Source organism: Petromyzon marinus, chromosome 66, assembly GCF_048934315.1.
Source record: "Petromyzon marinus isolate PM22_M1 ecotype Great Lakes invasive population chromosome 66, UKy_Petmar_22M1.pri1.0, whole genome shotgun sequence".
In the NCBI taxonomy this organism is placed as follows: Eukaryota; Metazoa; Chordata; class Hyperoartia; order Petromyzontiformes; family Petromyzontidae; genus Petromyzon; species Petromyzon marinus.
This window is the reverse complement of record NC_133732.1, coordinates 6,272,159-6,288,949: the sequence shown is the minus strand read 5'-3', so window position 1 is coordinate 6,288,949 and position 16,791 is coordinate 6,272,159.

Genomic DNA, 16,791 nt, shown 5'->3' with positions numbered 1-16,791 from the left:
GGGGGACGGCACGAGAGGTTATCCTAAAACAAACATCAACTGCGTTTTGTATTCATGGATCCACCGCCCATGCCCCTCTACCTCTATGGTCAAAGGTAGGGGGGTGGGGGGGGGCTTTAAATATTGAGTAAATAATTATTTAGTAAATCATTATTCAATAAATATTTAACATTTATTCACTAAATAATTATTTAATCGTTACTTGCTAAATTATGTTTTTAGAATTATTTACTCAATATTGAATCATTATCTTCTGGGTTCTTTCGGTAATTTTTTTTTTAAAATCTCCATTCTACGTGGCGGTGACTTTACCCGAACGAACCCAGAAGATGAATCCCTGCAGTCACGAAAGCTTAAAATCGAAATTGAATAATTAATTAGTAAATAATTATTTACTGAACAATGTTATCATATTCTTAGCTCTTTCGGTAAAGTCACGTTGAAGGGAAACAATAAAATAATAAAATATATATAAAAACAATAAAAATTCTCACGACGTTTCGACCATAACACAAACGGTCGTCATCAGGTGTGAAAAACCGTTTGTGTTATGGTCGAAACGTCGTGAGAATTTGTATTTTATATATTTTATTATTCTATTGTTTCCCTTCAACGTGACTTTACCGAAATAGCTAAGAATATGAATTGCTGCAGTCACGAAAGCTTTAAATCAAAATGTAGGGATCATATTGTTGGTCCTTTCGGTAAAGTCACCACCGCGTAGATAGGGAAACAATAAAATAATAAAAATATAAAACAATAAAATCCTCACGACGTTTCGACCGCAACACAAGAAGCAATCATCATCAGGTGTGATGATGATGTTGTTATTGTGTCAGATTGTGCCAGATGTCACATTAAACTTCATCAGGTGCGATGGTGATGATTGCTTGTGTTGCAGTCGAAACGTCGTGAGAATTTTTTTTATTGTTTTATATACATATTTTATTATTTTATTGTTTCCCTTCAACTTGGTGACTTTGCCGAAAGAGCTAAGAATACGAATTACTGCAGTCACGAAAGCTTTAAATCAAAATGTTATCAGAATTTTACAGCTTTTATCTCTATCAGCGGGTTGCCCCGGTGGCACCGGTGAAAGGATTCAGCGACATCAATTTGAGCACGGAGAATGAAGCGTGGGGGGTGGGCATGGATTGGGGAACAAGGCCCCCCACCCCTCCAATATTCAAATAGACTCAAAATCTCCCCCCAATATATTGCTATTACAAAAAAATTCAAATAATAATACGCTATGTAAATAAAAGCAACAATTCGCCAAACCTTGGCCACAATATCTGGAATTGCCTTCATGTAACAATGCATAGATGTATGTTTATATATGATTGTGGTTATGGTTGTACTTTATTGATCCCTAATCTCTGCCATTACATACAATGAGACATGAAAAGGAAAAAAAACAGAGCAATGTAATACAATACACTAGTAGACATTATTGTAACAAACAAATAAATAATATGTCCATCCCACGTGTTAGTGAATTTAAAAATATTTTAGGCAGGAAATTAGTTTTCTAATTTAGATTTTTTTTCTGGGGGGGGGCGGGCGGGCGGGCGGGGGACCCCCCCCCCCCCGACCCCCTGGAAGATTTGCTCCCCACCAATGTTGACTCCATAGCTACGGCCTTGATTGGGAATCGCTTTTTTCCCCCCACCCTCCTAGATCTGAGCTTCCATATCTCCTCACGTGGGAAGAGAGAGAGAACCCAGCGCACGCCCCAAGTGACCCAACTTCACGCCCGTTTTCCAGTTCCATTGCACCGTTGGCTACGTAGGAAGTTCAACACGCAGGTGAAGAGGAGACTCGGGCCGGTGTACTTCAACTGCTCTATTTCGTTAGGTAGATTGCATCACTATTCTGGCAAATCGCCAGATTGTGCTGAATGTAATTACCAGCGGAACATCACGGTCTCACAAATTGAAAATGTTGTGGACTTACTCTCCAACACAGCGGTGGGCTGACCTAGTTTACTACACTATACACTACACTATATACTACATTATACACTATACACTACACTATATACTACACTATACTATACACTACTATATACTACACTATACACTACACTATATACTACACTATACACTACACTATACACTACACTATATACTACACTATACACTACACACTACTATATACTACACTATATACTACAATATACACTACACTATACATTATACTATATACTACACTATACACTACACTATACACTACTATATACTACACTATACACTACACACTACTATATACTACACTATATACTACAATATACACTACACTATACACTATACTATATACTACACTATACACTACACAATATACTACATTTTACACTACACTATACACTACACTATATACTACACTATACACTACACTATACACTACACTATATACTACACTATACACTACACACTACCATATACTACACTATATACTACAATATATACTACACTATACACTATACTATATACTACACTATACACTACATTATACACTACACTACTATACACTACACTATTCACGACACTATCCACTACACTATATACTACACTATACACTACACACTACCATATACTACACTATATACTACAATATACACTACACTATACACTATACTATATACTACACTATACACTACATTATACACTACACTATATACTACACTATACACTACCATATACTACACTATATACTACACTATACACTACACTATATACTACATTATACACTACACTATACACTACACTATATACTACATTATGCACTACACTATACACTACACTATATACTACACTATACACTACACTATACACTACTATATACTACACTATACACTACACACTACTATATACTACAATATACACTACACTATACATTATACTATATACTACACTACAATATACACTGCACTACTATACATTACACTATTCACGACACTATACACTGCACAATATATACTACACTATACACTACACACTACCGTATGCTACACTATATACTACAATATACGCTACACTATACTATATACTACACTATACACTACATTATACACTACACTACTATACACTACACTGTTCACGACACTATCCACTACACTACTACTGTATACACTACACTAGTAACTGTATTCTTTGGGTCCTTCGGTAAAGTCACGTAGATAGGTTCAAAGAAAATAACAAAACATCCACGGCGTTTCGATCGCTACACAAGCAATCGTCACTGGCGTTTCGATCGCAACAAAAGCAACCGTCATTGCCTCTCTGGCTGTCGGATGGTGGAGGGTTAGGACGCATTGGTACTGACACACGATCAAACCTAAAATCCTTCCTTATGGATATTGGTCGCGAAAGTCTGCTAGGTGCTAACAAACCAACCCGTTCCCACGTTTTCCATTCCCTTTCAACCCTCTTCTCCACCAACAACTCTTCTCCCACTTCCCGCTCTCCTCACCAATCCGATTGGTGAGTGTCAACCACTCATCCATCGGTTTGCGTGACGTCCAGGTCAGTGCTCGCACCCACCCACCCCCGATCTCCACTCGCTGCCGTGAGCGTGCCGTGTGTGTCCTCGCCGTGAGTGACCCCTGACCTCCGACCCTGTGGCGCGAGAAGTGTGTGTGAGAGAGGTCGGGTGAGGCGTCCTCTACACGTACGGACAATAAACCCCTTCGCATCGCACGGACCAAATTCCGTCGCTTTTACACAGCGCCCGCACTCGGCTCGCGCCGGGCGCTCGGATCCCCCCCCCCCCCCCCCACGGCAAAGGGAATGAGGCTGGCCGTCGCGGCTAGCAGAGGCGAATCTCTCAGGCGAAGCAATATTGGATTTGGCAAATATCCGCCCACAGCAGCATCACCCACCTACACCCCCCCCCCCCCCCCCCCCCCCAGCGATGGGGGCCTCACGTCACTCTGACCCAACTGCGCCACGTGGCGGTATGATGCGATAAAATCTGACGTGGAAAAAAAAATGGGGTTTCAGTCAAAATTAATCAACCACGGCGTGACCATGCTGTCGTTGATTCTGCTCAATCATTTGCCCAGTGGAAATTGAGCAACGTTGATGGAAAATGCGGCCGTGGCTGAAAGTTGCTCATCAGAATCTCCAGACAGCGTCGCCCACCGATCTCATGCCGCACCGTGGGAAAAAAAAAAAGCACTTTTTTTTTTAAAGGCATAAAAAAATATGTTTTTATTTGCAAATCCAATCAACACAATCGTCTCACTGAGTGTTAGAACAGACTGACAATTAACATCTCATTACAAGCCCCTCGCTTTTGCTCCGTTGACCGTGGGTTTTAAGTTGAAACAGTGGACATTTTCAAGGCGGCGGCCCAGAGCAGATGTCGAATTGACGGGGCAGAATCGATGTTTTTTGGGGGGCAGAATCGATGTTTTGGATCCAAAATGCCTAAACCACACCCCCATTTTAACGCCGTAACACCATTATACGGGCAAAGACACACCCACTTCCAAGTTTCGTCCGCTTCTATTTCATCTCAGCTTCATTCATGTCAGCGTGGTGCATCATCTGACAGTGCGGCTGGGTCATCAGACGCGCGCCGCTACAAGTTGCTACAAACGACCGCAAGGTGCCGCAACCGACCGCACCTTGCCATCACCTTGTCACCATCTGGTAGAGTGCGACCTCGGGAGACATTCATGACCAGCGCCTTCCGTCGGTGGTGTGCACTCTCCTCGCCAAGACGTGGGCAACGGTAACGGTCCCTGCCCCTTTATCCCACCTTCTCCATCATTCGTCCACAGCTCCCTCTACTTCATCCACAGATCCCTCCTTCATTCACAGCTCCCTCTACTTCATCCACAGCTCCCTCTACTTCATCCACAGCTCTATCTCTCCTTTATCTACAGCTCTCGCTTTGTCACGCACAGCTCCCTCCTTCATCCACTGCTCTCTTTCCTGCATTCACAGCTCGCTCCTTCATCCACAGCTCCCTCTACTTGATCCACAGCTCCCTCTACTTCATCTGCAGCTCCCTCCTTCATCCACTGCTCTCTTTCCTGCATCCACAGCTCCCTCCTTCATCCACAGCTCTCTTTCCTGCATCCACAGCTCCCTCCTTCATTCACAGCTCCCTCTACTTCATCCACAGCTCCCTCTACTTCATCTGCAGCTCCCTCCTTCATCCACTGCTCTCTTTCCTGCATCTGCAGCTCCCTCCTTCATCCACTGCTCTCTTCCCTGCATCCACAGCTCCCTCCTTCATCCACAGCTCTCTATCTCCTTTATCTACAGCTCTCTCTTTGTCACCCACAGCTCCCTCCTTCATCCGTTGCTCTCTTTCCTGCATCCAGAGCTCCCTCCTTCACCCACAGCTCTCTCTCCTTTATCTACAGCTCTCTCTTTGTCACCCACTGCTCCCTCCTTCATCCACTGCTCTCTTTCCTGCATCCACAGCTCCCTCCTTCATCCACTGCTCTCTTTCCTGCATTCACAGCTCCCTCCTTCATCCACAGCTCTCTCTCCTTCATCCACAGCTCCCTCCTTCATCCACAGCTCTATATTCTTTATCTACAGCTCTCTCTTTGTCACCCACAGCTCTCTCCTTCATCCACTGCTCTCTTTCCTGCATTCACAGCTCACTCCTTCATCCACAGCTCTCTCTCCTTTATCTACAGCTCTCTCTTTGTCACCCACAGCTCCCTCCTTTATCCACAGCTCTCTCTCCTTTATCTACAGCTCTCTCTTTGTCACCCACTGCTCCCTCCTTCATCCACTGCTCTCTTTCCTGCATCCACAGCTCCCTCCTTCATCCACAGCTCTCTATCTCCTTTATCTACAGCTCTCTCTTTGTCACCCACAGCTCCCTCCTTCATCCACTGCTCTCTTTCCTGCATCCACAGCTGCCTCCTTCATCCACAGCTCTCTCTCCTTTATCTACAGCTCTCTCTTTGTCACCCACTGCTCCCTCCTTCATCCGCTGCTCTCTTTCCTGCATTCACAGCTCCCTCCTTCATCCACAGCTCTCTCTCCTTTATCTACAGCTCTCTTTGTCACGCACAGCTCCCTCCTTCATCCACTGCTCTCTTTCCTTCATCCACAGCTCTCTCTCTCCTTTATCTACAGCTCTCTCTTTGTCACCCACTGCTCCCTCCTTCATCCACAGCTCTCTTCTTCATCGACATCTCTCTCTCCTCTTCATCATTCCTGCCGACGTCTCCCTCCTGTCCCCACAGTATCGCAATTCTACCGCGATGTTACCGCAAAATGCGACAAAGCCACCACCACCCCTTCCTTCCTCACCCACATTCCTCGGCCTCCCACTCGCCCCTCCCTCCTCGCTGCTAAACTTTAACTGGCATGTTCTGCAAATGTTTGACCCTAAAAGGCTTGTGAACATAGGATGATAACGCTCGCTAGTCTGGGGGACTGAAGAATCAACAATAGTTTACCAATTTACCGGTTTCGTCCCAACTGTGGGGCCGTTATGGACCCTACAAGTAGCGTCTCCGTGTTTCTGTCGCTACTGACATTGCACGCAGATTTACATTACCCATAGACTAAACATTGCCCATCTGTGCGTGATCCACCAACCCTCGCTGCTGCTGCTGCCTCCAAAGCGCTGGATCAACAGGCTCGCCACGTGTAGCAGTGTAGCCACCAGCACCACCACCTCCAGTACCACCAAAGACAAAGACCCCCCCCCCCCCCCTCCCCGTATAGCCCTAACAGACTGTTGGGGCAAGTGCTGTTAGCGAGCACCTATGAAGGGGCGGCACGGCACACGAGGGGGTGGGTGGCCAGCACCACGCCCCGGCCGCCTTTGTCTCCCCCAGTGGCGATGTTTACTACACACTGCATCAGGTACTCATTTGAGGCCCACGACCGGTTCAGATAACGGTCACTGGTCTTGGCTGTGAGCGGGAATCGAACTCGGGCTGTCAGATTCATAGCGCAGCGTAGCGCTAACTGCTACACGACCACTCACCAGTATTACCACCAGTACCACCACCAGTACCACCACCAGTACCACCACCAGTACCACCACCAGTACCACCAGCACTACCACCACCACCACCCGCTATTGCTTTCCATATGTGCCCACGTGGTTGGTGCGAGGTGGGGGAGGGGGGGGGTTCTGTGCCACGTGCAGTGACTTGTGGTTTGATTAAACACACTGCGAGCGTAAAGAGAGAGAGACAGAGAGAGGAGAGAGAGAGAAGCTGGGAGTTTTTTTACTGCTGTGATTGTCCCACCTGATGACGATTGCTTGTGTTGCGGTCGAACCGCCGTGATCGATTATTATCTTTCTTCTACCTACGCCACTTTTACCGAAGGAACCAAAGAGTGAAGAGACGTCGCGCTCATTGCGTCATCGCTTTCCACGCACACGCACACACAACACAGACACCAGAGAAAAACAGCGCGGGACAATTCAACAGCGATGCACGCGGCGGTCGTCCGACTAGACTTAAAAAAACTTTCCACAGCCCATTGGCGTCCCTCCGCCGAGGTAACAAAACCTCCCTCCTCCTCCTCCTCCTCCACCCGCCCTAGAATTCAGATTCGAAATGGCAACGCGCAATCGGCTCGGCCAATAGCCGCTTCCGCGACCGTCAGTTCCAGGGACGCGCGGGTCAGGGGAGGCAGTGGAGGCAGAGAGCCTCGCCTGTCACGCTCCAATGGAAATAGCTGTTACTAAAAGTAAAAAGTAAAAAAAAAAATATAAAATCAAACAAATATTAAGATTGTTCCACTGGTCTGCGTTATAAATGCCGTTTCCGTACGATTCCAATCGTTTTTATAGTCAAGATCGCCAAATTTGCGGAGCTCCGCTGCAAATGCAGGAAGAGACGCGAGGTGAGGCAGCGGCGAGCTCTGCCTCCCCTGTGATTGCGCAACCCCTCAGTAACCGGATGGAGCGCGGGCAATAAGGGCCTGCCTGTCACTATCTCAGTACGTCACCAACGTAATGTTTGTAGACCCCCTTCATTTCACGTCCTCGCCTTCCACACTCCAGGTAACTCATTTCACGTATTATGCGTATAAAGAGATTTAGTCTCGCTTGGTCTCGTCACGGAACTGCAATGGAAAAGCACCAGGGGTAAGGCAGCTGTCACATCTGCCTCAGTGAGGACACGCCCCCTCAGCGAGGCCACACCCACCCTCCGTGAGGCCACGCCCCCCCCCTCAGCGTGTTAATCTGGCTCTGACACTAGCCAGTGCCTCCCCAGCCATTGACCTCACCGCACGTCACTGGTCAGTTCGTTCATGCAATGGAAAAGCACCAGGGGTAAGGCAGCTGTCACATCTGCCTCAGTGAGGACACGCCCCCTCAGCGAGGCCACACCCACCCTCCGTGAGGCCACGCCCCCCCCCCTCAGCGTGTCAATCTGGCTCTGACACTAGCCAGTGCCTCCCCAGCCATTGACCTCACCGCACGTCACAGGGCAGTTCCTTCATCGTCGTCGTTGCTGTCGCTGACGCAGAGGTCCGCGGTTCGAATCCATTCGGCCCTCCTCGTGTATTTACCGTTAAAACGAAAAAAAAAATCCAAAAATCACCAACCACCACCGTACGACTACAACACCAACAACAACGCCGTCTGTTCCGCGAAGGATAAAAATAAAGATTCTCTGATGATTATTTTCGTTATCCTGATTTTAACACCGTCGATGGTTCGAGATCACGTGACGCAATTCCATGCCGTGTCAACCCACGCGGCCTACCGGTGTTCTTGTACAGGGATATTGAGTTTTTCAGGTCCGCACGGCATTACAGCCGTTTCGATACAGGACTTTGTAGGATGAACGTTGAGATGTGCAAGGGGCACGGGGTGACCAGTAAGGTCTGAATTGGTCTGTTATAATGTAGGCACTGATAAGGGCTCGACATATTCTTGGTTCTTTCGGTAAAGTCACGTAGAGAATTTTATTTTATCATCAAGTTTTACTTCCATTATTTTATTGTTTCCCTTCTACGTGGCGACTTTACCGAAAGAACCAAGAAGATGAATCCCTGCAGTCACGAAAGCTTCAAAGCGAAATTTAAGGGCTTGACAGGTATGGCATTCGCAAGAGGGGCAGCCATCGTGGGCCGTCTACGTCACGGTCCTCGGATTTTTTTTCCTCCCAGAATTCGCCACGGCCCCCCAACACCCCACGCCACCAAAAAAAAAATGGACGCACACATCGGCCGTGCCTATCCGTGTTACGATGTTCAAACGGGCCACACGTTGTAAACGATAGAGCCGATAGGCATGACAGGTGTGATAGAGGGACGGAAATTTCCGGGGTGAACGTGCACGGTAATTACATAGCTGTCAAACCCTGATCGGTGCCTACCTCATAACAGACCAATTCTAACCATATTGGTCACCCCGTGCCCCAATAAATCTCAACGTTCATCCTACAAAGTCCCATCACAATGGAGAAACACAAACAAATAGACATTTTTGTGACCGTATTGAGACAGCTGTACGCCATACGGACCTTAAAACTTAATTTCGCTGTTCAAGAATAAGGGTAACTCGTATGGGGTGACAGATATGCAATTCTTACTTTAATTCTCCCTTTTAATAGTATATATATGGACAAAATGTTGTTTGTCTTTCAACTATGACTCTAAAATTCGTTATTGTTGGTTCTAATGTTCGGCGTAGTGACGCTGAGTGAGTCTGTGCTGCTGCACCAGTTGACTGGGTGAAAAGTGGGACAGATTTTCTTACCAAATGCTGGCCCAACTGGCTTAAGAAGCTTCATAAACGACACGACCCATGAAGGCCGGCACGGCACACGAGGGTGTGGGTGGCCAGCAACTACGCCCGGCCGCCTTTGTCTCCCCAGTGGCGATGGATGTTTACTACACTGCACCGCTAGGTACTCATTTGAGACCGAGTCGACCTAGGGGAGGAGGCCCAGGTACCGGTCCAGGCATTCGTCACCGGTGTTGGTGGTGACCGTTAGCGGGAATCGAACTCACGGAGCCCGGTCTGCTGCGCCGGGGAAGCGCTAACCGCTGCACCGCCGCTCCCCACAAACAGACAGACACGGACGATTACCGTCTGAAGGCAAATCACACGGACAATTAGTCGGCCTCGCAATATGGCTGAGACTATAAGTCAAAAAGGTTATCGGTCATTTCTAAATCACGACCGTTTTTGAAGTGGAGAGAGAGAGAAAGAGAGAGAGAGGCAACAGCTGACGCGAAGAGAATTTATATGTTTTTACTGAAATTTGTCGACAACGTGGATTACAAGCGAAAACGAAATCGTGAAAAACAAAATGTCCCTCTTCTTTCTTGGTACGATACCCAAATATTTATCTCACTCGACCGCTGTGATTTTTCGTGCCATCAGTGGAGGGGCGGGCGGGGGGAGGGGGGAGACGATGGCAACGTCACCACGCATGGGGTGACAGCTATGTAATCCTTACTTTAATTCTCCCTTCCTTACTTTAATTCTCCCCTTTTCCTGGATTTTTCTGTGTGCGCGTAGTCACTTTAAGATGTTTTTTTTTTCTTTTTGATTTAAAGCTTTCGTGACTGCAGTGATTCATATTCTTAGTTCTTTCGGTAAAGTCACCACGTTGAAGGGAAACGACAAAATAATAAAATATATATATAACAATAAAAATTCTCACGACGTTTCGACCATAAAAATAAATTTATGCAAACCAACACACCTGAAGACGACCGTTTGTGTTATGGTCGAAACGTCGTTAGAATTTTTTTATTGTTTTATATATTTTTTATTATTTTGTTGTTTCCCTTCAACGTGGTGACTTTACCGAAAGAACTAAGCATATGTTTTTTTTCTTGTTCGTGTTTTTGTTTGTCGCGGTTGCACCCGATTCAAGAGCCGAATGGCTCACAGGGCTGTACGAAAATAAATGAAACTGAACTGAACTGAACGTGGAACAGCACACGACCCCTGGCGACAACTGCGCAAAAAAAATAACTTCAGAGCTCACCGGATTCCTCCAGTAGATGTAAATATTCTGACTCTGACTTGTCGTTATGTGACCCAATAATAAAAATAAATAAATTAAATCGCTACGTTTCGATTGCAACACAATCAGGTGTGACAATCACAGCAAGAAATATGTTCTACCGAAGTTGATTTCTTGCTGTGGTTGTCACGCCTGATGATGATGATTGCTTGTGTTGCAATCGAAACGTCGTGATTTAATTCATTTTATTATGTTTTCCACCGACGCGACTTTACCGAAAGAACCAAAGAATATGGATCCCTGCAGTCACGGAAACTTCAAATCTAGAATGTTACGTGACCCGCGACCCGTTCGTCAGACCTATTGCTTGATGATGATAATAATAATAACAACAAAACATCCATAAGTTACATTTGTGAATTGGCGCGCATTTCATCCGTAGATTTCCCCCCTCGCCCCATACGCCACCGCGGATTTTTCCCGCTGTCACTCCCGGTTGGCCCTTACTGGACATCTGCTAAAGAATATAATAACAAAAGCTTCATAGCTCATCGGATTTCTCCAGGACCTGTACGTGAACGTGGAAATAATCTGAACCCAGGAGGATATAAGTTGTGATCGCCGGGGTCGCTTCTGAAAGAAGAAGAAGATAATAGCTCATTGGGCTTTACCTGTTAACATAGATTTGATTTGTATAAAGTTATTTGTTTACCTTTCCTATACTTAAATTTTGATTTAAAGCTTTCGTGACTGCAGTAATTCGTATTCTTAGTTCTTTCGGTATTATTTTGTTGTTTCCCTTCAACGTGACTTTACCGAAAGAACTAAGATTATTTCCTATACTTTACACTCCATACCGTAGTTTTGTGTATGGTGTTTGTCGTTGTAACTTTCTGACCCCGTCCTCCTTACTGGGACATCTGGTAAAACAAAGAGCTTTGTAGCTCATCCGACTCCGCCGGTATAAATACATATTCCGATTCTGAACTAGGTGGAGGGTAAAGGCCAAATTAAAGAGGTGAGTTGTCAAGACGGGACTTGAACGTCTCTGACGACTCCGATTGCCTTATCACCAGTGGCAAAACTGCGTTCCGCAGCCTGGGAGCTGCACAGTGCTGCAAGATCACCCCACAGGATCCAGAGCCTTGACCTTGGAGTCCTTGGAAGAAGGAGATCCGAAGATCTCAACGACGTACACAATTATTAATCTATTTTTTTATTATTACACGCTTTTATTTAACTCACTCTGTCTGTTGTTGTTGTTGTTCTCGTTGTATCCTTAAATCTTGTGACTCAATTTTAGCCCACTTCCCAATGTGGTATCGACTGCAAACTTGGTATACGTATGTCATTACTGATGACAATAACTATATTCTATCATAAGAAATAAAAACATCTATATTTTAAAACATTCTTTTTTATATGTTGTGTTTCGGCTTGGGTCTAATTGTCCACGGTCAACTGACGTTGGCTGTAATGGACCACGGTCCCTTACGGCATGGCAAGCATTCGGACCACTTCCTGGAGTCGTTGGAGTTCTTCCATTACTAGTACGTTTCATGAAAGCGTGTTTAAAAAAAAAGGGTTTTTTTCATATTACTTATTATTTTACCAGGGTAAGGCCCCAATGAGCCATGTAGCTCTTTTTTCATCAGCGACCCGGTAACTACAAATCATCGCTCAACGAAGTGGGCTCATCATTATCATCACGTGGGAATTTGTAGCGGCAGCCAAATACTATAAACGTGTGGTTGATGTTGATTCTAAATGCGGAGGGAAAACCCAGAGGACCCGGAGAAAAACCCGCGGGGAGAGAGAGATATGCAAACTCCAAATATACAGCAGGCATCAGGGTTGGAATCGAACCCAGGGCCTCCTGTATACCAGGCGAGGTACTTAACATTTCATAGCCAGCGTGGTAGAGTGTGAATTCTGACCGGTTCATGCAGACAACCATATTTATCCATCAATGGAAGGGTCTTAGCTGCACTAATCGTGTATTGGAGGAAAGACGTTAGGGGACATTTTAAACCTGGCAAAAAAAAATATCTGTTTTTATTTATTATTTTAGCGCGATGCTGAGTGATTAAAGGGTATCTTGCCTTTATGCCAACATCTGGAGTCAGTGGTGGAAATTCCACATCCCTACAATTGTTGATGAGTCAAAACGTTTTGTTTTGTCAGTGAAATACATTGCAACGATGCCGAACTAAGTCTGCGTTAAATGGAGCAAGGCGTCTCTCCACTTCAAAAAGTACATGCATTCGAAATGCCCGTATAAGTACCATACGAATACAATATATACCCTACAATATATACCCTATCAGGCTCGTATATATTACTACCTCGTTACGTGTACAATAAAAACAAATCCACAATGTTAAAACCGACTATTTTTTTTAATTCCTGAAACTTTCAATAATCAGAACCGAAGGATTTTAAATGAATGCGACTAAAATATATTTCGTTTGACAGCTCAGATATCCGGTAGAATGGTGCATGGCTAGATGCAAACTCGATATGATTCGTTACTGGCACCTCGATAGGCAGTGTAATATATGAGCGTGATTGGTTACTGGCACCTCTGTTGGTCGAGTAATAGATTCATGTGATTGGCTATTGATGACAGAGATGAATGTGATTGGCTACTGATATCAGAGATTCATGTTATTGACTAGTGACGCCTCTAATGGCTGTGTAATAGATGAATGTGATTGGCTACTGACGCCAGAGATGAATGTGATTGGCTATTGATGCGAGAGATGAATATGATTGGCTGGTGGAGCCTCTAATGGTAGTTTAATAGATTAATGTGATTGGCTACGGATGCCAGATATGAATATGATTGGATACTGATGCCAGAGATTAATGTAATTGATTATTGATGCGAAATATGAATATGATTGGCCCCTCTAATGGCAGCGTAATAGCTTAATGTTTTTGGGTTCGTGTATTTCTTTCAAGTCTTCTGGTGCAAATTATTGAAAGTTTCACTGTTATATTTCCTCCGATCCCATGGAAACTATTTTACCATAAATATTTTGTTTTGGGCAAAAATAAATGTCAATTGTTGTTTATTGTACAATGAGAATTAACTCAGGTGGGCCCCCTGCATTCTAAATATTTGGCCCTTTCTCTTCCAAACGAAGTGCTTTGGGCTGTGGGAGGAAACAACGGAGCCAAGAGAAGCCCAGCACCACCGCCACCACCACCACCCTCACACACGAGGGGATGACACTCATCACCCGGCGCTCATTATCTGATGCTAATCAAAACCGTCACTCAAGGCGCTCTGTGACATAGGTTACTAAAACGGTGACACGGCGTGGAATTGTTTAGATGGCAGGGGCAGTGCTGCGAGGGAATTGAGGAGTGGGTGACGCCAGCGATAGAGGGGTAACTTGGGGGGGGGGGGGGGGATCACGGACGGGGCTACAGGGGAGGGACCGGAAGGAGTGGAGGGGGTGAGGAGAGGGAAGAGGAAGGGAATTGGCGATGATGGAGAAGTGGTGGTGAGGCTTTGAAAGAAGAATGTAAGAAGGTTAAGGAGGGGGACGTCTTCGTGTAAAGGGGCAGTGCTGAGTCAATAGGCAGTGTTGAGTCTACGGGTGGCAGTGTTGAGTCACTACACTATACATTGCGATATACTACACTATACACTACTACACGCTACACGACTGATCACTTTACACTACACCACTATACACTACACCACTATGCACTATACTATACACTATACTATACACCACACTATACACCACTATATACTAAACACTACACTAGACACTACACTACATACTTCGCCACTATATACACTACAGTATACACTACACGACTATACACTACACTATACCTAAAATACTATACACTACACCTGACAATACTGTACACAAACTCTAGCTCTTCCTGGGAGAATTCCCGGGCGTTACCATGCCAGCCGAGTCTAACCGGGATAGACTACCAGGGGGAGTCTAACCGGGGTAGAGTTACAGGGGGAGTCTAACCGGGGTGGAGTTACAGAGGGAGTCTAACCGGGGTGGAGTTACAGGGGGAGTCTAGCTGGGGTAGAGTTACAGGGGGAGTCTAACTGGGGTAGAGTTACAGGGAGGGTCTAACTGGGGTAGAGTTACAGGGGGAGTCTAACTGGGATAGACTACCAGGGGGAGTCTAACCAGGGTAGAGTTACAGGAGGAGTCTAACCGGGGTAGAGTTACAGGGGGAGTCTAACCGGGGTGGAGTTACAGGGGGAGTCTAACCGGGGTGGAGTTACAGGGGGAGTCTAACTGGGGTAGAGTTACAGGGGGAGTCTAACCGGGGTGGAGTTACAGGGGGAGTCTAACTGGGGTAGAGTTACAGGGGGAGTCTAACCGGGGTAGAGTTACAGGGGGAGTCTAACCGGGGTGGAGTTACAGGGGGAGTCTAACTGGGGTAGAGTTACAGGGGGAGTCTAACCGGGGTGGAGTTACAGGGGGAGTCTAACCGGGGTAGAGTACTAGGGGGAGTCTAACTGGGGTAGAGTTACAGGGGGAGTCTAACCGGGGTAGAGTACCAGGGGGAGTCTAACCGGGGTAGAGTTACAGGGGGAGTCTAACCGGGGTAGAGTACCAGGGGGAGTCTAACCGGGGTGGAGTTACAGGGGGAGTCTAACTGGGGTAGAGTTACAGGGGGAGTCTAACCGGGGTAGAGTTACAGGGGGAGTCTAACCGGGGTGGAGTTACAGGGGGAGTCTAACTGGGGTAGAGTTACAGGAGGAGTCTAACCGGGGTAGAGTTACAGGGGGAGTCTAACTGGGGTAGAGTTACAGGGGGAGTCTAACCGGGGTAGAGTTACAGGGGGAGTCTAACCGGGGTAGAGTTACAGGGGGAGTCTAACCGGGGTAGAGTTACAGGGGGAGTCTAACTGGGGTAGAGTTACAGGGGGAGTCTAACCGGGGTAGAGTTACAGGGGGAGTCTATCCGGGGTAGAGTTACAGGGGGAGTCTAACTGGGGTAGAGTTACAGGGGGAGTCTAACCGGGGTAGAGTTACAGGGGGAGTCTAACCGGGGTAGAGTTACAGGGGGAGTCTATCCGGGGTAGAGTTACAGGGGGAGTCTAACTGGGGTAGAGTTACAGGGGGAGTCTAACTGGGGTAGAGTTACAGGGGAGTCTAACCGGGGTAGAGTTACAGGGGAGTCTAACTGGGGTAGAGTTACAGGGGGAGTCTAACCGGGGTAGAGTTACAGGGGGAGTCTATCCGGGGTAGAGTTACAGGGGGAGTCTAACTGGGGTAGAGTTACAGGGGGAGTCTAACTGGGGTAGAGTTACAGGGGAGTCTAACCGGGGTAGAGTTACAGGGGAGTCTAACTGGGGTAGAGTTACAGGGGAGTCTAACTGGGGTAGAGTTACAGGGGGAGTCTAACCGGGGTAGAGTTACAGGGGGAGTCTAACTGGGGTAGAGTTACAGGGGGAGTCTAACTGGGGTAGAGTTACAGGGGGAGTCTAACCGGGGTAGAGTTACAGGGGAGTCTAACCGGGGTAGAGTTACAGGGGGAGTCTAACTGGGGTAGAGTTACAGAGGGAGTCTAACCGGGGTAGAGTTACAGGGGGAGTCTAACTGGGGTAGAGTTACAGGGGAAGTCTAACTGGGGTTGAGTTACAGGAGGAGTCTAACCGGGGTAGAGTTACAGGGGGAGTCTAACCGGGGTGGAGTTACAGGGGGAGTCTAACTGGGGTAGAGTTACAGGGGGAGTCTAACTGGGGTAGAGTTACAGGGGGAGTCTAACTGGGGTAGAGTACCAGGGGGAGTCTAACTGGGGTAGAGTTACAGGGGGAGTCTAACTGGGGTAGAGTTACAGGGGGAGTCTAACTGGGGTAGAGTACCA